Genomic DNA, 26122 nt, shown 5'->3' on the forward strand with positions numbered 1-26122 from the left:
CAAATGAGGAAGCATTAGAGTATTGTTGCTATATTGGTATTAGCATAGAGCTTTTTCATAGCATCACTAGGGGAAGAGTACCAATAGATAACATAGTTCCAATTATTGTTACCTTATTGTCATGTTGACCCCCCAATAGCCATCATAGTGAAAACACCATTAATAAATTTGTTTTGTACCAATAGCCGATCATTTTTTGTAATTAATTGGCCCATTTGTGCACAACTATTGGAACATTTGTCCCATTTGTGTACCACTATTGGAACATTTGTCCCATTTGTGTACCACTATTGGAACATTTGTGCACCACTATTGGGACATTTGTCAACAAGTACTAGCGATTTTGAGTTGATGGTTACTAGAACATCTTTAGTTAGGTATAAGGCAACACTTTGAAATGTGTGCTTTTTGACCTTTGTGCGCATAACTGATTCCACAACATCCATCGTTACTACCCAGAAGCCAGATCAATAGCTATAAGCAGTTAAGTTGCATATGAAGACAACTAAAAAAAAAAATCAAAATCCGATGTACCGTTTAGGATCTGTGGGTGCGCGAAGTTAGCTATGATGGCTACTGGTGCTCTTCCCCTATCTACACTTGGATAGAATTTTTTTATTACATCCAACCATCTTGAATCTCCATATGGCATCCATGGCTAGTGCTAAAAGCTAAGAGCTACACTCATTTGGAACTTGGAGAGGGGAGAAACAAGGGAGAAGCATCAAAATGCATCATGGAAGCATCTTAGGGAGGCTCTTCTCCTTTCTTTTGTTTTGTTAAACTTCTTTCATGCTTTTTGAAATCTCTTTTGATATGTTTGGAATGGTTTTTAGTTCTTTGTTTTGGTTTTATGGTTGAAACTAACTTATTAACATTGAACTTTGTTGTTGCCTTGTCCCCATTTCCGTGACATCACTAACTAATAAGCACAATTGTCAAACCATAGGATTATATAATCACACAACAAAAAATATCAAGCACTCTTAAAAATACCTGAAAACACAAAATAGAAAAATTGAAAGAATATATTAGATTTTAATGATCCAATAAAAAATGAAAGATAAATATATCTTAGTTTTAAAAATAATGATGATTCTATTTCCAATAGTGGATACGTCACAAAAGATAATATAAATGTCACAAAAATATTCAAACATTACTCTAAAGAAATAATATCCATCTTTCATATATCAATTGATGCAACAATTACCTAAAATCATAAGCTTTCATTGATGTAGTAGGAATGTATATAGAGAACAAATATGTAGTGTCGTAAAAAAAAGTGTTGAACAAAACTATGAATTAAAAGATACAAGAAATTTGTAAAATAAACAAGTTAATATACACAAAAGCTTGCTTATGAATAATTTAAAATCAATTAAATAAATATAATCCCTACACAAATGATAAAAATATTATAAGATGATGAGAAAAAAAAAAAAATAACAAATGATGATATGATAAGCCACTCCTAAGTACAAAGATAAACATCATATAGAAAGGTAAGAAGCGATAAGGTATTAGAAAAAACATATTTAATTAATTGTATAGGCATTGATAAAAGTACTTAATGAATTTTGGAGATATTAAATCTAAACTTGCAAGAAATCTTTTTAAAATACTAAAGATTAATATATTTAGAATGTGGGTCCCACTTCATGTACTAAATTGTATATCCTAAAGAATTAAAATGAAACTAAAAGTTAAAAAAATAAAAAATGATAATCTAAATCCAAGAAAAGCTCACATAAATACTTAAGATATAATCTAGTTAAGTTGTGATGGAATGTGATTGTTCAATGTTCACACAACATTTGTACAACATATACCTATAAAATCCTGAATTATTTACTTTTCAAAACGAAGATGAAAGTTTGAGATCAATTCTCCTAATTTGTATGATATTTGATTTATTTGATTTATATCACTCTAGAATGTGTATGGATAAGTCAAAAAGATAAAAAAAATTTGCTTGATGATTGAGTATGGCATGTGGGTAATTAATCAACTATTTAAATAATTGAATACTTATGTGTGAATGGATTTTATTTGTGGAATGCCTGAAATGATAATTTATCATTTATTTTGTATATGTAATTAATTATGTATGTATGCGATTGGATTTTGATTAGCTAATAATAAATTATTATTCAATTGTGGAGTGGTGTTAGTAGATGAAAATGAGAAGTAATTGATTAATAATTAATTTTTTAAATTCTTGGTAAACTTTTTAATGTGATGGGCGACGTTGGCATGACATGCTCTCTGGTTTCACATGAAACATTTTTTAGCATAGTTATGAACCGATGAGGCCACAAATAGGGGACCTCATCCCCACACTTCACTTGTTCAAACCTGTGAGCACAATGGCCTAGTAGGGGTTTGAACCTTGTTGATCGCTTAACCAACAAAAATTTTTAACCATGACACTACACGTCCGAAGACATTAATAAATTAATTAATTTAAAAAAATTAAATAACTAGTTGATAATATTTAATTAGCTAGTATACTTGATGACATAGCCCACTTAATTAGTAGAAAAATCAATGCATGTGGTAATGCTAAAGGGATTAATTGGGATGAACCTGATATGTAGAATTATCAAAACAAGTCTAGTATAATTTAGTTGTCTTCACCTTGACATAATCATAATTTGTATCTCAATTTACATTATATTTCACACATAAGTTCACAAATATTAATATTATAAAAATGTTCTATGCATCAAGTTGATACACAATAGCTAGGATGAAGAAAAACTGGTCCAAAATTCAATTTGAAGTTTTAGGGTTTATTTTTGCATCTTGCAGTGATCTAGATCATTTCTATGTATGTAAAACCTATGATAATAAAATGGTAAATTTATAGAGTAGAACTAGTTATATTTAATGTGGGCAAGATGAGAAGAGATAAAGATCAAATTATATGTCAACTCTTAAGTAGAATCATAAAATTTATATAGTTGTTATTGCATAGTTGAAGGATAACATAGCTAAAGGAGATGTACTAAGAGTGAATATTTGTACCAATTTCTACATGTGAAATATAATACTACCCATCATTTATATATGACTCAATCCATGTAAAAAGTTCTATTGATGCTTCTTCTTAGTATATATTGTTCCATCGAAATGTTATTTTAATGTAAAAATTGTGTTTATATATGTACTTCACTCCAACTACTTATTTTTTCAAAAAAAAAATATACCTCTTACTCTATTTATACTAAAATAATTATATACCCATCAGTTATTAGTCCCCTCACAAACATAGACATTATACAACCAAAAAATCGAAATCAATAGACTAATCACAATAATTTAATTTTTGTGTCTTAAACCTTCAAAATTAATCTTCTAATGTTATGATACTGTGTAAATGCAATTCTTATTATTTGAGTTAACAATTAAACGTTTTCTATTGACATGTGTATGTATGTGTGAACGTCTTGCCTTATCTTTTCTAAATATAAACGATTCATATTTAGCTATTAATTAGCACACAATAACTACCATCTACAATTTCCATTGTCTTTAAGAACATTAATACTAAAAGAACTTGAATAATTTGATGAAGTGTTGGAAAGAAAACTCTAAATATATCAATATTTAATTAAAACATAAATAAATATCTTACTAAATCTTTAATCAACATAAATCAATTATATAATTTAATCATTCTACATATATAATAACATAAAATTAATGACAAAACTAAGAAAAAATTCCCACCCGTCCATTTGTGTACATATTGTTATATTTAAATTTTTTTATAATATAAAAGTGAAAGACTTGGCTTGACAATTACTTTAATATACTGAGTTCAAAATACAAAATCAATTTTGTGCTATTAATCTAACCCCCAAAAAAACTAGTCATATTGCAATGGGAAAAGAATCAAAAGAAAAAATTGTAGACTAGAGAAGATATTTGAGAGCACATTTATCTTTGAATTTTTCATTAGTTGGAAAGAATCAAAAGAAGAAACTGAGCTAGGGGAAGAGCATCAATAGATAACATAGTTCCAAAAATCGTCTCCTTATTGTCATGTTGACCCCCCAATAGCCGTCATAGTGAAAACAACATTAATAAATGTGTTTTGTACCAATAGCCGATCATTTTTTTTGTAATTAATTGGCTCATTTGTGCACAACTATTAGAACATTTGTCCCATTTGTGTACCACTATTGGAACATTTATGCACCACTATTGGGACATTTGTCAACAAGTACTAGCGATTTTGAGTTGACGGTTATTGAACATTTTTAGTTTTGAAATGTCTACTTTTTGACCTTTGTGCGTATAACTGATTCCACAGCGTGCATCGTTACTACCAGAAGCCAGATCAATAGCTATAAGCCGTTAAGTCGCATACGAAGACAACTAAAAAAAATCAATGTACCATTTAGGATCTGTGGGTGCATGAAGTTAGCTATGATGGCTACTGGTGTTCTTCCCCTATCTGAATGAACAACTTGAAAAATTGGAATAGAATTTTGTCCAGAAGCAATGAATGAAGTAAAGGCTGAAGGTGAGCTGCATATCATAGAGTTGTAACATTTGTTCTAACTGGAATTTTCTTTTGCTCTTACTAGAATTTTCTTTTGCGTGTGAGAAGACCCATCAACATTTTGAAATGTCTTTCGATTTCTCTGCCTTCTATTTTCGTTTAGAGACGTACAATTTTGTCAAGAAGTGATATATCGATGAATGAAATGAAAGGTGAAGATGAGGTGCACATTCTTATGTCTATTCTTGAAGTCGTAACATTTGTCATTATAAGATTTTTCTTTCGCATGCGTGTAGACTAATTATTATCTGCTGGAAATGAGGGATCACTCCTTTTCAATGATATCATTTGTGAATGCATTTAAATTCAATGATGTCGTAGCATTTCAGTGCATCTAACTTTAATGGTGTCGTAGCCCAGACGTTCCTCCCATTTTCAGCAGATCTATCACAGGAATGCTCTCTGTATACACAGGAGTTGCTGTTGTGCGCTCAGTCTCTGGCCGAACATAAGCATCTGGAATCTCCTTTATGCCGGTGTCTACTAAACTCTTGAGACTTCCTACCTCCGTGGGGCTAAACACTTTAGGCTGGGGAATAGCCATTTTAGTCTTCTTCGTCTGTGAAGCAAACCAAAAATAGTTTAATATGAAGCATTCGAAAGTGAGATAAAAAGAAGTAGCGTTTTAATGGCGATGTGGGGCTATCGTGCAGAAAGGATTACCACAAATTCAAACGTCCATAATGTGTGCATTGACAATTTTACAGTATATGGGCGTAAGCATCTTGTCAGGCGTGACTTTAGTAGCAATTTGATAGTGCAGATTAAAAAATAAAAATATTAAAAAATGGGTGGATGTACAATCACATCTCAAAAGTCATATGTGGTTGAGCTTAGAATAAAAGAAGTAAACAACATAAATTTAAAAGTTGCCAAGTGGTAAAAGCAACAATAGTAGCAAGAGGTGGTAGGTCCCATATCACCTAGCTTGCCTTATATACATCACTAGGTTTAGAGTGACATCAAGAGGATCTCATCTCTCATCAACTTTGTCTTTATTTTTATTTTCATTATGGATTAAAGAAATAGCCAACACTAGCTAAGGAAGCCACTTAGAAGAATCAACTGATGACCATCCATAAACACCACTAGTAGGCCACCCAGAAGCACCCCTAAAAGGCTACCCAGAGACACCACCCTAAGGCGAGGCAAAGTAGAGCTCCACCAAACAAGCTGTGATGCACTCTTGCAACTGCAGCCTTGATAACTAGCTAGGGGAAAAGCTTGGGCCAAGCAACTTGATTATCACGAGTTGAGAGACTCTTGCCTCTTTGGTGGTTGTGAGAAGGTAAGCAACCCTAGGAGGAGGAAGGAGATGGAGGGAATTTGACCATTGATCAAGAAATTCTTGAATGCGAGCCACCTCCAAGACAATCTTGTTGGCTTGCACTTGGGTCTGTAACAATACATTAGAACAAATAATGGATTTAGAATATAATGAAACATGTTGGTCAACAATACAATGAGCAAAATTTATATCTTTCCAAATGTTGAAGAGTCTCCACCTTGAAAAAAATGACAAATTTGGTTGAATTTATCGAGGAATGTGAGGCTACTCCCCTAAAAGAAAGATATACCGCAAAAAAGGCTTCAATTAAAAAGGCTGAAAGAAATCACAAATCCAATTTTAAAGCTATTGACCTTGAGGAGAAAACTAGAAGATGTGTTTGAAAGACCAACTTCCCACAAAATGGGCAATGATGGTCTCAAATGCTCATATGAAGAAGCCTTGACCCCATAGACAAGCCTTGGAAAAGAATACATAGGATAAAGTGGGACAATTTGGGGTCCAAAACAACTAACTAGATATTGCTACATATATATTGCCAAATTGAGACCGATGATTGCAAATTATGCCATCTTAGGTTTAAACTGGGCACCATATGTAAATGTAGAAAAATCCTATGGTGGCCAAGACACAACTTGTAATTGTGAAAGCAGTGTTTGGATCCCACTTCCAATCTTTCCACCATGATCTGGAGGAGTGAATAACAAATATGTGAACCGTATTAGTAGGAATGACCCATATAACAACTTTAAAAGTCTCACGGTTTGAACAAGAAACATGAAATTTTTCCTTACACTCATCCCAAGACAAAGACTTCAAATTTCTAGAGAATAAACACAATAGGAACTAGATACCTTTCTTGTGAAATCACAAAGCTCTCACCCTTGGCAAGCGAGCCAAAGGTTGACCTTGATATTGCAAAATTGAGGACCACCAAATATTATATTGAATAAGGTAGAGACCATTTGTGAAACCAAATTCCATTGCAATGAAGCCAAGATTTAATAACTTCCAAGCATTGTCGAATTATTTTGGCCACAAAAGTGCCCTAGATGTGAACCACATCCTTCAAAATGAGAAGGGTTTGAAAACTAATCCTCTTCTAGACAAACAAATAAACAGGGTAACTAGAAGAAATGCATTGCCAAAGAAAAGTCTTCTAGGCTTCATTTCCAATAAGGGAACAAATGATCCATTTGACACATAGGGCTAGCCCTTGACTTTGACTAGATAATAACCCTAAAATTCTAGTATCACAAGGGTGCCAATAAAAATCCAAAGCAACTTTATGTAAAAACCCTTGTAGTCATTGTGAGAAACACAAAAAATATCGAAGAAGATTCTCTAATTTTAGATATAATTCTTTGGAAGGATCTCTTGACAAGAGGAATAACAAACATAGGTGATCATAACAATTTGGGAACAAACTTAAAACTAGATTGCTAAGGAAAGAGGCTTCAAAAGCTAGTAAGAAACCTTCCTTTCAATTTTGGAGAGAACAACACGCCACATGGTCATCGAAGAAGCCTAAAAAGTGAAGGGAATGCCCAAGACCTGGAGATTTCACCATGATCAATCTATTTCTAGCCAAAGGCTTGAAGCCACAAAGGCATGGGGGGAATAGCTTGATGGTAACATTGAGTCTGGTGCCATTGAATGGCTAAATCCAATGCTTGGCATAAGGTATCCAAACAATCGAGAGTCACCTTGATATTTTTCTCCTCTTTAATGAGGGTGAGAAAAGAATCATCAACAAAATGCCCATTGGCAAGTTTGGCTGATGAATCAAACAAGGGAATGCCTCAAAGTAGCCCAGAAGAAACAAAGTGGATAATAAGATAACCAAAGATTTTAGTAACAAGAACACAAAGTGAGGGGGCCAAGATGACAACCTTGGCGAATAGAGTGAAAAAGCCCAAATTCATGAGGCTTGCGACCATTTATGGTAATGAAAATGGATCCATTTTTAAAAAGAATGCTAATAGATTGAATGAAGTGATGTCCAAACCCCAAAACTTGAACTATGACAAGAAATAAGGGTCTTTCAATACAATCATATCCTTAGAAAAATCAAATTTTTAGAAAAGGGTCTTTTGTTGAGAGAATCAAGGCCATTCCATGCCTTCCCACACAACAATAATACTATCCAAAATATATTTGAATTTTATGAAACTCATATGTTTAGGGCAAACATTATGGGGAAAATGGTGGTGGAATTTCAAAACTAAATCTTTGGCATCCAAAATCACCAAACAAGGCATCCAAAGAAGGCTATTCATTCCAAATACACCAAACCCTTAGATTGCCTCAACGAAATGTAAAAGGACACTAGTTTTGGCTCCAATACTTTCCCTTCAATTTGGGTACCAAAAACTCGAGGATAAATGTTATATTAAATGCAATATAGATGATGAAATACCAAAAGGCACCGGTTGCCTCTTCCCAGCTCCCACTTGGAGAAGCCCAAAGTTCACTCATTTATCCACTTCTCATGTTATTAATTATCCTATTCTAGGCATCCACATGTGACATAAACAATATTAAATAATTGTGTTCACAACCCACATTTGTCATTGCTAGTGAAACCAATCATCCTTATGAATGAATTACAAACAATTTAGTGAGAATAAATATTATAAATTATTTTCTCAATACACCTTAAGTGCCTTAAGAAACTTTCCAAGGATGTTGGAATGCAATATGACATAGCAATTATAAGGTAGATGAAACTTTAATCCTTACCAAATGAGTCAAAAACATCACCAGTGTAGACTACGACACCAGCGTAGGCTAGACGTTCCTCCCGTTTTCCACAAATGTCTACTCATGCATTTGTAATTACTTGTAAACTATGTAATTCAAATATATAAAATATATTTAGTTTTCTGAATAGGACACCATTAAGAGGACCATTCTGGCCTGACATTTTAATTTTTATAGCAAAATATATTAATAATCGAGTATAAAACACCATATACTCTACAAGTCAACCGCTTGTATTTCTTAATTCAGTTAAATAAAGGTACTTATTCAAAAAGGTGAACAACCATGCAGAATTTTCTAAACAAAAGAATTCAAATCCAATAGCCCCCTACTGGCTTTACTTGATGAAAAAATGGACGAGGATAGGATTGTGGTTCGAATCCCAATTACTGCAAAAGGTGTTTGTGCAGAGTAGATAACTTATTTTTGTTTTTAAAGTCATTTATAATTATGTGACAAATTGAAAAGATTCATTGTGTCCTTTTTCTGGTTTTAATATTTATATCATTCCGATGACACAGGTGGGGATACTGATTTCCTGATAATGCACGGAAAACAAGACACAAATTTTGCAGTGAAAAATTCCGGCGTGAGACAATTCCAGTGGCGGTGTACCCCACAGGGGGATAGCCTATCGGCTAATAATGTTTTCTTCACCGAATTATAACCACCTATCATTTTATCCAGATTCAGACGTTTCGACACCATTCTAAAAACCATTACAAGACTGCAATTCTTGATTCTCCTAGCTCTATTCGTTTCCTTTCGAGGTAAGATTTTATGATATCTCTACATATTTAAATCGGGCAAAGTATGTATTTTTGTTTTTTTTTAATTCACTTCTCTGCAAACAGAGAAAGAAACAGTTATTTTCTTTCCTGTAATGAATCTTGCTGTTTGCAATTTCTTTTGATTTTGATAAAATAGTGAAAGAAAATATAGATTTTCTACCCAGTATGTCTCCATCTCTCATGTAGGTACTGTTCCTTTTTCCCATATCAAAAGTCTTAGATAATGGGTTATTGCAGGTTTTGAGCTCTTTTTTTGTTGGATAGCTCGGGCTCACAATGAGTTGGACTTGGTACTCATGGTGGACAGGCTCTCTTGGTTCTAGAGCAGTAAGTTTTATAGTTGCCAATGTATATTATAATATGGGTTTGTTAGTACAGATTGAGAGTTAAACTGTGAGATAGGTGAATGCAGCAATGTAACTATAGATCCCAATGATTACTTTGTTTCTGCAATGGAACTCAGCTCCTTAATGGTAGTCTTTTATTAACTGGTATCTAAGTGGCAGGACAGATAAAAAGTTCAGTTGCAAAAGGCTACAGATAGCTTCATGCAGATCATTAATAAATTCATCAGTTGAGAAATTAGTTGTTATCCATAGTTTGAGGTTAGTGAGGCTTTGGACTCCAGCACTAAACTATGCCAGAATTGCCCAAGCTCAAATCTAAGATTTGGAGAAGTTTTACAGCACGGTCATGTGAAGGTCTCTGGCGATGAGCCAATCACCTTTAAATAGAATCTCTATCAACAGTATGGGCTTCTCAAGATCTCAAGAAAATAAATTGTAGATTAAATTGTCTATCCTGTAAGGAAAAACAATATAACTCTGTTCTGATTGCTACAATTAGTAAGAACAGCCCAAGCTCTTAGGCACATGGATATGCACTTGCAGCTGTGAAGCCAACCAATCTTAAAAGCATTAAGTGCAGGGTCAAACTGTACAGCCAGTTTCCATAAAACAATCAATTTGAATCATGTGGGAGGTGAAGGGGATTCATGTAACTCAAAAAAAACAAGACTCCCTTGTTGGGTGTACTTTGATGATTCTAAAACCTTGCCCCATGTGAATGGTGCTGGAAAGAAAAGGATCTATCGTTCTTGTTAACCAGAAGTTGATGCATGACATGTGTTCTACCAACTGAATTACTAGTTCCTCTTTGGTCATTTTGCTGCTCGAGTGTTGTAACAACTGAATTACTGGTTCTTCTTTGATTATTTTGCCAAAGTGTTCTACTAACTGAACTACTGGTCCCTCTTTGACCATTTTGTGGCTCAAGTGTTCCATCAACTGAATTACTGGTCTCTCTTTGACCATTTTGCTGTTCAACTGTTCGACCAACAGAACTACTTGTCCCTCTGTGACTAGTTCATTGTTGATCTGGATATGGCTTATTAGTTATTTCCAACACCCCACTTTAAGTCACACTATAATGTTGAGCTACAACTCATATGAAACTGTTAGGACTGAAACCTAGGATCATCCATTTCGCTGGTAGAATGCTCTATCAACTAAATTATTGACCCCTCTTTGACCAGTCCATTGTTGATCCAAATATATGACTTATTTCCAACAATTTCCAGTACTCCAATTGATTACATCCAATGTAAAAAATTACACGAACTACATAAAAGTTGAAATCTTTTCTAAGATTTCTCCTATGTTAAACGGCATTACATTGGACATAATCAACGGGAGTATCTGGAGACCACCAAAGTGCATCAGGAGTGTCAGACAAAGGCAATATTTTCAGCCAAGCAATTGTCTGCGAGCCCTGTGACTCCTATAATTAGAGCTAGTCTTTGCTTATTGAATTTTATCATTTTGCTGAATTCTCCCCTGCATGTAAATAAAAAGTCACATTAACAATTTTGCTAGATATTTGGGTTGATCATAGAGGCTTAAATTTGATGGTCGACCTTCTTGTCAAGTTTTTGTTTTTACAATTATTCATTCAAAATTGTCTTTAAAATATCTAATTTCCGAAATAATTATGTACAAATTAAATATACATTATAACAATCTTACACAAATGTTCACTTCTTATCCAAAATAGACCTTACAGTCTTCCAAAATGCCTAAATGTTGTGCATGTGACTTTTTATTTTCATTCAGGGGAGAGTCCAGCAAAATGTTGAAGACTCGGCAGTAAAATTCGATAAGCAAAGAGTAGCCCTGATCATAGGAGCCACTGGAATTGTGGGCAACAGCTTGGCTGAAATCTTGCCTTTGTCTGACACTCCTGGTGGACCCTGGAAAGTTTATGGTGTTGCCAGGAGGACTAAGCCTGATTGGTCTCCAGACACTCCAGTTGAATACATCCAATGTGATGTGTTAAACAGAGGAGAAACTTTAGAAAAGATTACTGCTTTGAAGGATGTAGCTCATCTATTTTGGGTTTGTTGGGTTAATAGAGAGACAGAGGTTCAGAACTGTGAAGACAATGGAAGAATGTTCAATAATGTCTTAGATGCACTATTGCCTAATGCCCTAAATCTTGAGCACGTCTGTCTTCAGACTGGTTTGAAACAATACCTAGGTCCATTTGAAAATATTCAGCCCCATGAGCCACCCTTTCATGAAGAGCTTCCAAGGATACCTGGACCTAATTTCTATTACACACTTGAAGATATACTATTTGATGCTGCCAAGAAGAAAAAGGGTTTAACTTGGTCCATTCACCGCCCTTCAGTCATATTTGGCTTCTCTCCTTATAGCTTGGTGAACATCATTTGTACTGTGTGTGTCTATGCTTCCATTTGCAAATATGAGGGGCTTTCTTTTAAATACCCGGGCAATGGGATCACTTGGGAGCAACTTGTGGAGGCATCTGATGCTGAACTGATTGCAGAGCAAGAAATATAGGCTGCTGTGGAACCTTGCGCCAAGAACCAAGCCTTCAATTGCTCTAATGGTGATGTTGTTAAATGGAAAAAGCTATGGAAACTTATTGCTGAGAAATTTGAGCTGGAAATGTTACCATATGAAGGTGAAGGATTTAGTCTGGCTGAAGCAATGAAAGACAAAGGACCTGTCTGGGAGGCAATTGTGCAAGAAAATAATTTACGCCCCACCAAAATTGATGACGTTGTGAATTGGTTGATTGTAGACTGGGAGCTAAATTGTCCATTTCTGAATCCCGTTAGCATGAACAAAAGTAACGAGCATGGTTTCTTTGGGTTTCGTAATACAGAATCTTCTTTCCTATCATGGATTGAAAAATTGAAGTTATCTAAGATTGTTCCATAGCTAAAATCAGCATGCATGAAACCCATTACCAGTCAGTAGGAAGAGTGACAAGCCTGGAGTGAAGTATGTTTTATATCTAGTTGTATTCTTGATGTTGGACCATAAGTAAAATGCTTCCAAATGTAATTGTAATTTCCATCCTTCTGAGTTGTGGATAGGAGTACTTTATCTTTGGAATTCTTTCATATGTTTGAGCAATTACTGTGGAAGATAGGAATGTCTAATTGTTTGTTCTTTGTGAGTCTATTGACTTTTCTTGCTATGTAACTCTCTTTTGTATTTAATAAAATTTTGCCTCGTGTTAAAAAAAGAATGAAATTATACTTAATTCATTTTGAATGAACTATTAGATTAGTCAATATAGAAAAATAAAATAATCTAGAATTAGATTGAATATAAAATTTAATTGGAACATGTAGAAAACAAGTATTATTATTTTAAATCTATTATATTGATTCTTGGCATTATTACACTATAGGCCAATGGGAGCATGGGTATTGAAAGTGTTCATAGTGTTAACGAGGATGTGGGAATTGAAAGTGTTAATAGTGTTACCTAGGATGTGTTTACTGGGTAGAATTAGCTTTTATTAACTATTAAGTTAATATGATTCATTTTTTAATGTAATTAGTTAAAACTTGAGCCAGTTATACATAATACATATAGAAAAAGAAATTTAGACAAGGAAATTGAAAAGTTTAATTTGTTGAATGAATATGGATTAGTCACTAGTTAAAGTTATAGTTTCCCACAAGAACTAACAAAAATATAGTAATATTTTTTAGAGTTTAATTGAGAATGCATTACAATTTGGGTTTTATAATGCCTCTCAAGTATAAACAAAAATAAACAAGTCATTAATGTGCTTTAATAAGGTAAACCTTAATATTAGAAGTCTTTTATTTGAAAGAATAAACCTTGAACCAAGTGTAATTCCATTATGTTGCCTTGTGACCCTAAAAAAGGTGTAACTCCCAGCATGAACTCTCGAGTTCTGAGATTACCACCTCCTTGAACTCCCAAATTATTGGATAACAATCTATTGCTCCATCAAGTTGTCTCATGACCATCAGAAAGATTAAAAAAATCGGATATATAGAGTTTCGAACTATTTGATCAACAATCCACATTGAGTTCACCTAATCCCTTCTTGTTTTCAAAAAAAAATCACAAATATACATCTTCTATTTTGTTAGCATACAAAAAGGAAAGCAAAAATAACATATGTTTTTTTTATACAGAACAACAACTCTAAGCGAGAAGCTAACTCCAAATGACGAAGAAACCTATAATCTTCGATGATGAAGAAACCTCTAATCTCCAATGATAAGGCTCAAAATAAGTAAATATCTGTAGTTTCTTCAAAACACTAATCTTGAACAAAAGCACCATTTGGAGAGTTCTCATCCTCAACATAGTCATCAACACAGGCTAATTTAACATCATTTGATTTTTCTTTGAGTTTTCTTTTAAGAACATCAATGGCTTGAGTTCTACAAGTCTATGTTGTACGACCTTTTTTCTTACAAAAATAACATTAGATTTAGTTTTTTATTATTATTGTCTCGTGTATAATGTATTCTCGCGTTAAGAATCAACTTTCTAAATCTTCTACATTTGTTTTTTTCTTCTACTAAAAAAGTTGAAATCATACCTTCTAGTGTTTGAGAAGTTATTTCGCTAAGAGAAAATGAAATTATTGTATGTTCAAGTTTTCTGCTAGGTTGGTTAGAAGTCCTCAGAATCCTCCTTTTAAGTTTCAGCTCATGTAGCTTCAAGATGAATCTCTTCACGATCTTATGGCTCAGTGGTGGCGTGATTGGGGCCCTGCCTGTGGTACGACAATGTATACTTTTGTTAAGAAGTTGCAGTTTGTGAAATTCCAACTTAAAAAATAGAATAGGTTGTGTTTTGGCAATCTTTCTCAAAGGAAACGAAGAGCTCAAGTGTTTATGGATGTTATTACTGGCCAGATTTAGGACTTTGGCTTCACTGATGGGTTGGGCAGAGCTGAGTCTTGGGCCTTGAAGGATTTGGAGGAGTGGGAGCTTGGGGAAGAGATCTTCTAGAAATGAAATCTCGGATAGATTGGCTTTAGGCGGGGAACCGTAATACAGCTTTTTTCCATAAGTTTGTTCAAGCTTGTCGGTAGAAGAATTTTATTTCTTCCTTGGTTAATTCTCAAGGCATTCAACTGACCTCTCTTCAGACGATGACACATGGGGCGATTCAATTTTATTCCACCCTTTTTTATGATGATACATGCCCGCTGCTCCTATGGAGGACAGCCATATTCTAGTATGCATCCCTTCTTAAGTCACTAATATGATGAATGAATCTCTCCTTCGTCCAGTGACTTTGTCTAAACTTGAAGAGGTTGTTTTCGGGATGGCCAAAGCCAAAGCTCCTGGCCCAGATGGTTTTCCAATAGATTTTTTTCAATAATTTGTAGATATTATCAAGTTGGATTTGCTTGTGGTTGTTCGAGAATCTCATAATAGCGAGCAGGTGCTTTGGGCCTTGAATTGTACCTTACTGGTTCTTATCCCCGAAAAGGAGGGTGTGACGCATCTGGAATTCTTTAGACCCATTGCCTTGTTTAATGTTGCGTATAAAATTATCCCAAAATTGATTACAGAAAGACTTAAAATTTAACTTCCTTCATTGATCTCTGATGAGCAAGGGTATTTTGTGGCTAGCTGGCAAATTTTGGATGGGGTTGTTATTTCTTCTGAAGCTATTCATTCCATGGTTGTGTCTAAGGAGAGATCTATGTTTATCAAATTGGACACGGCTAAAGCTTATGATAGGATTAAATGTAGTTTTATGCGTAAGATTCTCTTGGCCTTTGGCTTCAACTTGGAGTGGGTCAGTTGCGTAATGAGTTGTGTGACCTAGGCTTCTTTCTCTATTCTTGATATGGTGAGCCTTCTTAGTTATTTGGAGCTTCCAGGGGTCTGTGGCAAGGAGACCCTCTTTCTCCTTGTTTATTATTATGGTTGAGGGCTTGTGCCAATTCATCAAGTCCTAGATTTCTCAAGGTGTGATCTGCGGGTGGAATTGGGGTGCTAGATTACCTAAGCTTTCACATCTTCAGTTTGTGGATGATAGTGCTCTTATTGCGTTAGCTCGCCTTCACAAGGCTAAATCCTTCATGCATATACTGGATGTCTATTTAGCGGTATTGGGACAATAAGTGAATGAGTACAAGTCTTCTATCTATTTCTTTAATACCCTTGAAACTATTCAAAGAAGAATTGCCAATATTTGAGGTTCCAAATTGGTTCTCTCCCTTTCCTCTATTTGGGTATTCCTCTTGTTGTTAGTCGACAGCTTAGGCCTTTCTGGCAAGACCTATTGGATAAGTTGTGTCAAAAGGTCAACCATTGGACTCATAAGTGGCTTTCTATTGCTGCTCAAGTTACTATTCTTCAATCTATGATTCAAGCTCTTCCTATTTACAAGGGTTTTGTTCAGGCTACTCCAAGGTATTTCCTTGATGAATTTGATGTTTTGTCTCGCCAATTCCTTTGGAGTGGTAACTTGCATTATTCTAAGTGGAGTTTGGTTAAATGGGATTCAGTTTGTCGACCTAAAGCTGAGGGTGGCTTTGGCCTTCAATCTGTGATCTTGAATAGCTAGGTTCTTGCGGCAAAGTTATACTGGCGGTGGTGTACCAACCAGCACTAGGTGTGGGCTCATATTCTCACTCAAAAATATTTGGGTTCCATTAGTAGTTGGAATGTTGCTCAATGCCAGCTGGAGGGCAGGGACTTGGGGATCTAGCATACTTTGAAAATTGGAGTGCGACTTATTAAGGACAGGCTCTTTTGGATTTGTAATAAAGGTTTGAAGGTTCTTTTCTGGTCGGACTCTTGGGATGGTAACCCCCCTATTATTTATGTGTATCCTCATTTACAGCCTCTTTATGATAAGTTTGTGGCTGCTGGTTGGACTACAGTTGGTCATTACAATATTACTCAAAATTTGGGATTGGTTGTTGGTTATAGATGGAAGGGTATTGGTGAGTGGCCACCTAGGGGTTCGGAGGACTCTCAGCAAGAGTTGGCTCATATTCTTGTCTCCTAGGAGTGTAACTCCTTGGAGGGATTGGATATTTTGGCTTGGGGTAATGATTCATCTAGGAAATATTCAATTGATGCGGGCTACATGAAGCTTGTTCATCAAATTCATGGTGGTGAAGAGGTTCCTTGGTGGAAAAATGTTTGGAATAGATTTTCTTGGCCAGAATGTAACTTTTTTCTATGGTTGGTGGTTCAGAACTGGTGTCTCACTTGGGATAATTTGTGTAAGCGTAGTTTTTGTGGGCCTTCTAGGTGTGTTTTGTGCGGTACTAGTGAGGAGACTACCTCCCATATTTTCTTCCAATGCTCCTTTGCTAGGTGGATTTGGCACCCCTAGTGGAATTGTCGGAACCGTATCTGTAGGCATGTTTCTTCTCTTGTTGAGTTTTGGGACTGTTGGAGATAGGCTCCTATGCACACTCATTTTCTTCAAGTTACCTAGTCTTTAAGACCAACTTTTATTATTTGGCACATTTGGTTGGAACAGAATCATCGGATTTTCCAAGATATCAAGTTTGATGTTCAACACGTGTGGTCGAAAATTTTGCATTTTCTTCAAGAGACTATTTCAGCTAAGTGTGACCTTGTTGGGGGTGTGGCTCCTGGGGAGATTAATATATGTAACCGGATTAATTTCTCTCTTCAGGGGGATGCTCCTGGTTCTGGTATGCGAGTGGCTCAACAACTTATGAGGAATAGGTGTTGCCATCCTTTATGAAGGATTTGTAGATCGGGTCATTTGAACCCTCCTCGTCTTGACATTTTCAAAATTAAAACGGATGGGTCTTCTAGGGCCAATCCTAGACATGATGGTATTGGTGGAGTGGGGCATGATAGTTCTGGGCAAGTCCAATTTCTTTTTTTTATCTACAAAAGTTCCCATACGAATAACTATATGGAGGCCCTTGCTATTTTGGTTGCATTGGAGCGTTGTTGTTCTCTTCCCTGGCAACAAATTGTCATTGAATCTGGCCCCCTGGTAGTGGTGTCTTTGTTGAATCGACAACACTTTGGTGGTGTTAGTTAGCAATTGCAGTTGGTTATTCTGAAGATTCTTTTGTTTTGTGATTCTTTTGAGTCGGTCACTTTCCTTCATATTCCTAGAGAATGGAATGGGGTGGTTGATTGTCTTGCCAAATGGGCCTCTGAATTTAGGGAGGGTTATTCTATTGAGAGTAGGTCAATTATCTCCAGAGTTGTCTCATATGCTGGATCAACTTGTTGATCTGGATAACTCTTTGTAGTTCTCTTTGTTGGCCAGTTCGCCTTCTTTTGTTGTATCTCCTTTTCTGTTTAGAATAAATTTTTACCCCTCTTTATTGTCAATATCTAAAAGTGCAGGACTAATAATAGCTTTAGCTTTATAATCTATTATATGACATTCCAATAACATTTTGGCATATGTAGATGGTGTTTCAGTCTCATTCACTATTTGCTTTTTTATTCAAATTATACCATTTTTTTATGATTATTTATCTAAATCTACACTAGCATAAATATAAAGTACATGTGAGATATCGAGGCTTTTAATTTTCAGAGATTGATTTGTTTCATTAAAGTTAAATTTTATATTTATTTATTTTATACTATTCTACTTAAATTAATTAATATTATATTATATACATTATAGTCACATTAGAAATCATCAATTAAAGACCAAACCTCCAAATTAGAAGCAAATCTAAAACTAACACTAATTATAAATCTAACCACAATCCTAATCCCAAGTGAACAGTAACCCTAATTGAATGAGCTACAACTATCCCTAATTATAACTTGACCTTAATTGTGACCCTAAGTGAATCATATAATAAAAAATAAAAATTAATAAAAATTAATTATCAAATGTTTAATTTTAAAAATAATTATTAATATCAACTTATATAGATTAATTGGTCAACTTATATCTTCTCATTACATTATTATAATAATGTAATAAGAAGAATTATATAATAATACAAATACTAAGAATAATAATAATTACTAATTATAACATTATTTCTAATTCTATTATATTATTATCATATTATAGTACTATAATAATATTAATATATTGTATTTTTTTTTTGATAGGTAATTGGCTATGAACCATCCCCATCCTATGGAAGGCCAAGAGTCACAACTTAGAATTCCACTTTAGATGTCCCTATTGGGAATTGAACTTGGGTCTCCACAATGAGAACCCAGTGTTTTAACCTGTTAAGCTCAACCTCTTGGACAATATTGATATATTGTATTATTATTAGATCATTCAATTATATTATTATTTTAGATTTAATGTTATTATTTAAAATAATAATAATAATAATTTATATTACTATCATATTATTATTAAATTATATAATTATCATATAATTGATGATGATGATTATTATTATTATTATTATTATTATTATTATTATTTATGAATATGAATGTAAATATAATATAATACATCATTATTAATGTTGGGTAGGGGTTTCTATTGACTTGAGATTAATATAATATAATACTTATAATTTAATAATAAATATTAATATAGATATATTAATGACTAAACAAACAAAAAATTATTAGAAAATATTTAAACAAATAAATTAATGGAAAAAGCTAACTTCATAACGTAAATGACAACCCAAAAGCCAATATTACAGCAATGGCGGATTTTAAACATAAAGAGGATGGTAATTACGGATTTTGAAGCCACTATGATTTTTTTTATTAAAGTGTATGGTGACAATTCAATTTTTTTTGGCAATATTTTATGTGGAGTTTTTATGTACATAGATGACTGAGGTGTATATGGCTAGACTTATGCCTCTCGACGCAATGATATAATTCAATGTTGTAAAAAGAAATATCAATAATAGCTTTAGTTTTATAATTTATTTTGTCATTCTAAATAACTTGTTTATATTTGAATTTTGTTTTGTCAAATATGAAAGTCAACCCAAAATATTTATCTAAAGGGATCTACATCTTGAAGGAACACTTCAAAAGAAAGATCAAATCAATGTTACAACTTCATTTATACATACTATATAATTTGATAAGGGTTTCACATACACTAACTTAAATTGTTGGGTAGCATATTGTTGACCTCCAAAGCTTTCGCTTATTATGAGGATACATTGATGCGATCTGTAAAACGAGCTCTAAGATTTCAAAAGCAAGCTCTTCAATATTATGGGGTTGGAAAGGGAGAAGATCCAATATTAACTTAGCTAATCTAAGGTGATACGTCTAATGTAAGGTGATACGTTGATGCAAATCTTTTACAACACTTCAAAACCTTTTTTCATAAATTTACAGGGAACTGTTAGTTTCATAGATTGAGCACATCAAACCACAAACCCTTCATTGTTGGAAGGAGAAAAATATACCCAAAGTTACACAGACATGGATATAACATTCAGATACTTCCAAGGGAAACACCTGTCAAGGCTCGATAGAAAGATGCAAGTCCTTTCATCATTTTAATCAGTTAGTTGTTTATAAATTCAAGGCATCAAAAGGCGTAGTTTACTTTCTTAATTTGAAGAAAATGGAAGAGAAAAAGATTCTTACATGATCCATAGTTCACAAATTATGCTAGGAATCATAAAAGCTGAGACTCTTGATTACTGATAGTTATATCCACTAATAAAGACAAAAAATTGTAGAATATCCAAACAAAGATAAAACACATAGAAAGACAAACCTAACACAGTTTATTATGTCTTATTTGTTGCAAGGTATGTGCCCTTAGTCTCCTTGTGTTGTGCAGCACAGTGCTCGGGTTTGTGACATGGCTTAATCGCCTCCTATGGATTCTATAAGTCTAGTGGTTGTATCAGGCATTAACAGGTCGATCTTTTGGTGCAACAACTAGACTTGTAACAAGTGGTATCAGAGCTTGGTCACAACTTCAAATCCCTCACTTGTATTGGGGGGAGGGATTGTTGCAAGGTGTGCACCCTTGGTCTCCTTGTGTTATGCAGCGCAGCGCTTGGGTTTGTTACATGGCTTAACCGCCTCATGTGGATTCTATAAGTCTAGTGATTGTATCGGGCATTAACAAATCAATATTTTGGTGCAACAACAACCACACTTGTAACATTATTTCCATTGAAAAAAATAATCATACAATGTTTGTAGTGCCTCTCCCTAATGCATCTTGTCTTTTGTGCATCAATAGTTCACATTGATATAGCTTAGTCTACTTTTATGATGATTTGATGGTACCTTACCTTGTACTAACCCTATTTCATGATTATATTGGATATGATGGCGATTATGATAGTGCTTGATTATCATGACTATCTTCCATTGTATTTGTGATAGGGACGATATCATATCACTCATTCATGAGCACAATATGATATTGTGATTCCCCTTCACTTATCTGTCTATTTCATGATATATGTTGTTGTATGTGTATTGGTGGTGACAGGTTTGCAGGTACTAGACATCAACTCCACCTGACTTCACAAGTTTGAGCGTGTCTTCATCCCAATGGCAACTGATTGGAGGTGACATGAAATCTCATTCTACACTCTAGGTTTTAAGTTGATATCCTTGTTAGTCTAGTATCTTGAGTTGAGTCATCATATAGTGTCATATGGTATTTTGTATTACCCCTTGTTGAGTTGCCTTGAGGTGTTGTGATCATTGGTTATTTAATTATTAATTAATTAATTGGTTCATATAGTTTATAATAATAAATTAAATTAAAAATTGATTCATATAGTTTAAATAAATTAAATTAAAGTATAGTTTGATATTTAATTATTTATTGGGTAATTTATTAATATTTATTCATTGATTTAAGTGTTTATTAGATATTTATTATTTATTGTTTAATCATTTTATTAATTGAGTCTCTTGAAATTATTTTCTATTTATATGGTTGAGACTTTAATATTAATTTGGATATTTATTTATATTACCCTTGGTTATTTTATTATTGGGTTTTTATGTTTAATAGTGCCCATGGTTTATTTTATTAATGGTTGTTGTTTATTATTATTTCCCTTCTATCTATTGGGTTAATTAAATAATATATTCCTTACCTACCCTATTTTACTATTGGTTGAAATATTGGAGTGAGATATTTAAATAATATTTTATATATTTTACCTTGGTTTTTAGGTAGGTTGGTATGAAATATATTTTTATGCAATATTTTGATTGGCTGGAATTTTTCTATAGTTTGAGATGCAATTATTTATTGTTTTTCTCTTGTGCATTGCAGTGGTTGGCTTCTCTGAGAATTTTGAATGTTGCTGGAGATTTTGGTTTCAATTTGGACCTTGATTGGATTGTAGAAGCTTGCTGGATTTTAGTTTGGGATTACTATTCACCGATTTGCCTTTCTATTACTTCTTTTCTCTAGGTCAGTTTAATTATCTCATTCTCTGCAATTTTCATTTTTTGGAAAAGAACGTCTTCTTTGTGTATGTGTGTAACTTGTTTGTTGGTGAAAAACTTGGAGAAATATTATATGGTTATTAAATTAAGAATGTGCGTATTTTTATGGTGATTGGAGGCTTTGACATTCTATATTTCATTTCGAGTGTTTTGCCTTGCCATGAAGGTACTGTGACTTTTTTGAGTTGTTCATTGGCTCCCTGAGAGTGATTCTAGTTCGAGAAGTGTCGTGGTTTTTATGCTATTGATTTTTAATGGTTTGGTATTGTGTGAATTCTAGAGTCTTGGTGGTGTTTGTGAAGTTTTGGCTTCCTGTGTATTGTCGGGAGTCATGATTATATTGTGAGTGAAGTAATTCTATTGTTTGTGACTCTTATTCTGCAATTGGCTAAGTCCTTGATTTGTAATTGGTCTTGCGTCTCACTCTGGGTCGATTTGGGACCCTAATTGTGCCTTAGAATAATTTATTTTTGATTCATAATTGTCAAAAGTTGTTTCTTGTGTATTCTAAGTTTATGCGCTACAAAATGAGTCATATGCCATAAAAGATGAGTTGTATGCGCTAAAAGTTGAGTCCTATGCGCTATTCTAGGCGCTATACACACCATTGTATGCGTTTTATGTGTCATTTTGCTCTATCTTCTATTTTTAGACTCTGGCATCTATGCGCTGAAAGAAGTGCTCTATGCGCTACTCTTTCCTATGGATGTGTTAAACTGCCCTGCTAATAGTATTTTTTATGGTTTTAGCTTTTTGTGTTGGTTTTCTTGTTCTCCCCTTGTACCAGAGGCATTTGATGATTTCCTTGTGATTCTCGGAGTGGATTACGCTTTAGTTTTGGCTATTTTATTGTTGTTTTAGCTCCGGCAAGAGGAATTTATACCTTTTTGTTGAGTTTTATGTCATATTTGCTCCAGCAAGATGAGTGTTCCTTGTTGTGGAGGATATACGTGTTTCTCCAGCAAGAGGACCAGTGCCTCATTGTAGAGGTGATCTACGATTTGACTATGCAAGAGGATTTATACCTCGCCTTGCCTATATGCGTATTTAGTTTCATGAGGCTCTTGATTTAAATGTTGGTTGTATGGCTCTTGTTATGTTTCAAATTTGTATATGTGCAAGATTAATGTTGTTGATATTCTTGTAATGGAGACCTTGGTTAACCGGGTTATGTTGTATTGAGAGCCCTCGTTCTTGTATCTGTGTGATGTTACCCTAAGGCCTAGGAGCATGATTAGGGAGAGTGGGCTTCCATGAGTCTGTCGAGGTAATGAGGAATGGATTGCTAGGATTCCTTGAGTTATGGAGCCGGGGTCTAGACCGTTGGGATAGCTCATTGGAGGTTTATTATAATAATCAAGTGTTAACATAATAAATTAATCATAGGTGTGTTGGGTAGTAGTAACTAATCTTAATAAGATAAGAAATATATGTGCAGTACCCCATCTCATGGTTGGATTGCTAGTGCAACCGGAGTGAGGTATGGGCAGATTTGGTAACCAAATAAACCGAACTCTCTTGATTTCCTCAAAGGTTGAAACAGTTTCGCATGTGTATCACAGATGTCAGAATTGAGTTCTAGGATATCCTTTATTGTTGGTGATGTAAATGATGTTCAATTTACATTCAATATGCAAGTTATATTCTATTATCTAATTTTGTATTATTACTTTCTTATTGTATATATCTAACTATCTTCTTGCTTGTGGCAGATGAGAGGAACATTTAATATTTTCTATGTCCTATCTCAAGAATGCCACTTACTATAAGTATATGACAAATGAGGCACGGTCAAGCAATGCCTTGATTGGTCAAGACATTACTTGATCGTGCCTTTTTGTTTATACTAACAAAAGCATGTTACGTAAATGCCAATCGGTGTGGAGTATGACCAAAGTTCATTGGTGTTTACCAAGCGCTAACACCCGATAGTATATCAGTGACTGTCAATGCTAATAGCCGATAGTTATCGGTGTGTTAGCCTTGACAACCGATAACTATCGGTGTAGACTAACACACCGATAACTATCGGTGACTAACATATTACCACCCGATATGCAATCCGATATATATTACATGCACCCCGATATAATATGCAACCCGATATAATGTAATATGCAATCCGATATATATTAATTGGTGTCATCATTATTTATGTTTAATCGATATTCATCTAAATACAAGATTCATTAGATAGATGAACATGAGGAAGATACATAGTATGATTTATCAATAGTTTGTCCATATGCAAATATAGAATGGCTATCAAGGATGAATTAGTTGCTTGATGGTTTTATCATAGTTATCGATATGATAAATGATTGAATGAGAGACTTCATTTATCTCTCATTCAATCATTTATCTTACCAAAGCTATTATGCATTAACACTCTCTCTTAGCTAGGTAAGATGAATGTAGACAATATATTCAAGCATCATAATTTAATTGATAGTGATCATTTTAGTCATCCATGGGAATCATACCACATAATCATTTGGTATGAAGTATCACCTAAACACGTGATACTGGAGTTCATTATATCAATCTTGCAATTGACAGGATATCACCTAAGCATGTGATATCAGTATTGCCTACACACAATACTTAAGGATAATCATATGAGAAAGATTAATTTCTCACCTTATCCTAGTTGTGATAAGTGCACTAACACTTTATACAAATGTTTTATCACAACACAATCATGGCACATCCATGACATACCAGAGATCCAACATGATAACTGGTTTGCACATTATAAGATCATCACCTTATAATGTCCCCATACAAGTGTCCACTATCTTGAGAGATCGTCACCTCTTAGATGTGAACCCAGGGGATAGAATCCAGAATTGTCCTAACATGACAGAGGTTTACACATTAAACATCTTATAGGTATACAAATATAGGTTACAAATCAATTTACCTTTCTGTCATACCTAAGCCTTTTCTGAAGTGATCAACCTTCACTCTGGAAAGGGTTTTGGTCAGAATGTCTGCAATTTGACCTCCTATACAAACATATTCCAGTTGGATTGCATTCCTATCTACCATATCTCGCACATAGTGGTATGGAATCTCAATATGCTTGGATCTATCATGAAACATTGGGTTTACTGAAAGTTTTATGCAACTTTGATTGTCATAGTGTATAACAGTGGGTTTCATAGGTTCTCCAAACAATCCCACAAGCAACTTCCTAAGCCATACTACCTCTTAGGAAGCCATAGAAGCTGCAATGTATTCTGCCTCGGTGGAACTTTGAGCTACAGAAGACTACCTCCTACTGATCCAAGATATCATAGCTGAACCTAGACTGAAACAACACCCTGAAGTGCTTTTCTTGTCTATTACACTTACATCCCAATCTGAATCTGTAAATCCATGTAAGTCTATCTCAACCTTCTTGTATTTGAGACCAAGGTTTAGAGTACCTTGTAGGTACCTCATAATGTGTTTCACTGCAACCAAGTGTATCTCCTTTGGTTCACACATAAACTGACTTAGAGCATTGACTGCATAACAGATATCTGGTCTTGTATTTACCAGATACATCAGGGACCCAATCATCTGTCTGTATTGAGTAGAATCAATGGGTTGTGACTCTATTGCTGCTTCTTTAAGTTTATGTAAGTTGGTTTCCATAGGAGAGGTCATGGGTCTACAATTTAGCATTCTGAATCTCTTCAAAATATCCAAAGTGTACTTTCCTTGGTTTAGTATAATGTTGTCGGAATTCTGCCATACTTCCAATCCTAGGAAGTAATGAAGGAGTCCTAAGTTCTTCATATCAAATTCTTTAGATAGATCATTCTTGCATTGTTTTATAAGTTGATCACTTCCTGTGATTAATAGGTCATCAACATATAAGATCAATATTAGCATATCATCTTCATTTCTTTTGTAGTAGAGATTGGGGTCTGCATCATTTTTGGAGAAGCCTAGTACTGAGAGATAGGTGTCTATTCTTTCATACCATGCCTTGGGAGCCT

General features: G+C 34.3%; 1 pseudogene; it reads left to right on the forward strand.

The window, feature by feature from the left end:
- Positions 1 to 9145: 9145 nt before the first annotated feature.
- On the forward strand, positions 9146 to 12942 carry LOC131069845 ((S)-8-oxocitronellyl enol synthase CYC2-like; annotated as a pseudogene).
- Positions 12943 to 26122: the final 13180 nt, after the last annotated feature.

This window comes from Cryptomeria japonica, chromosome 6, assembly GCF_030272615.1.
Source record: "Cryptomeria japonica chromosome 6, Sugi_1.0, whole genome shotgun sequence".
Lineage (NCBI taxonomy): Eukaryota > Viridiplantae > Streptophyta > Pinopsida > Cupressales > Cupressaceae > Cryptomeria > Cryptomeria japonica.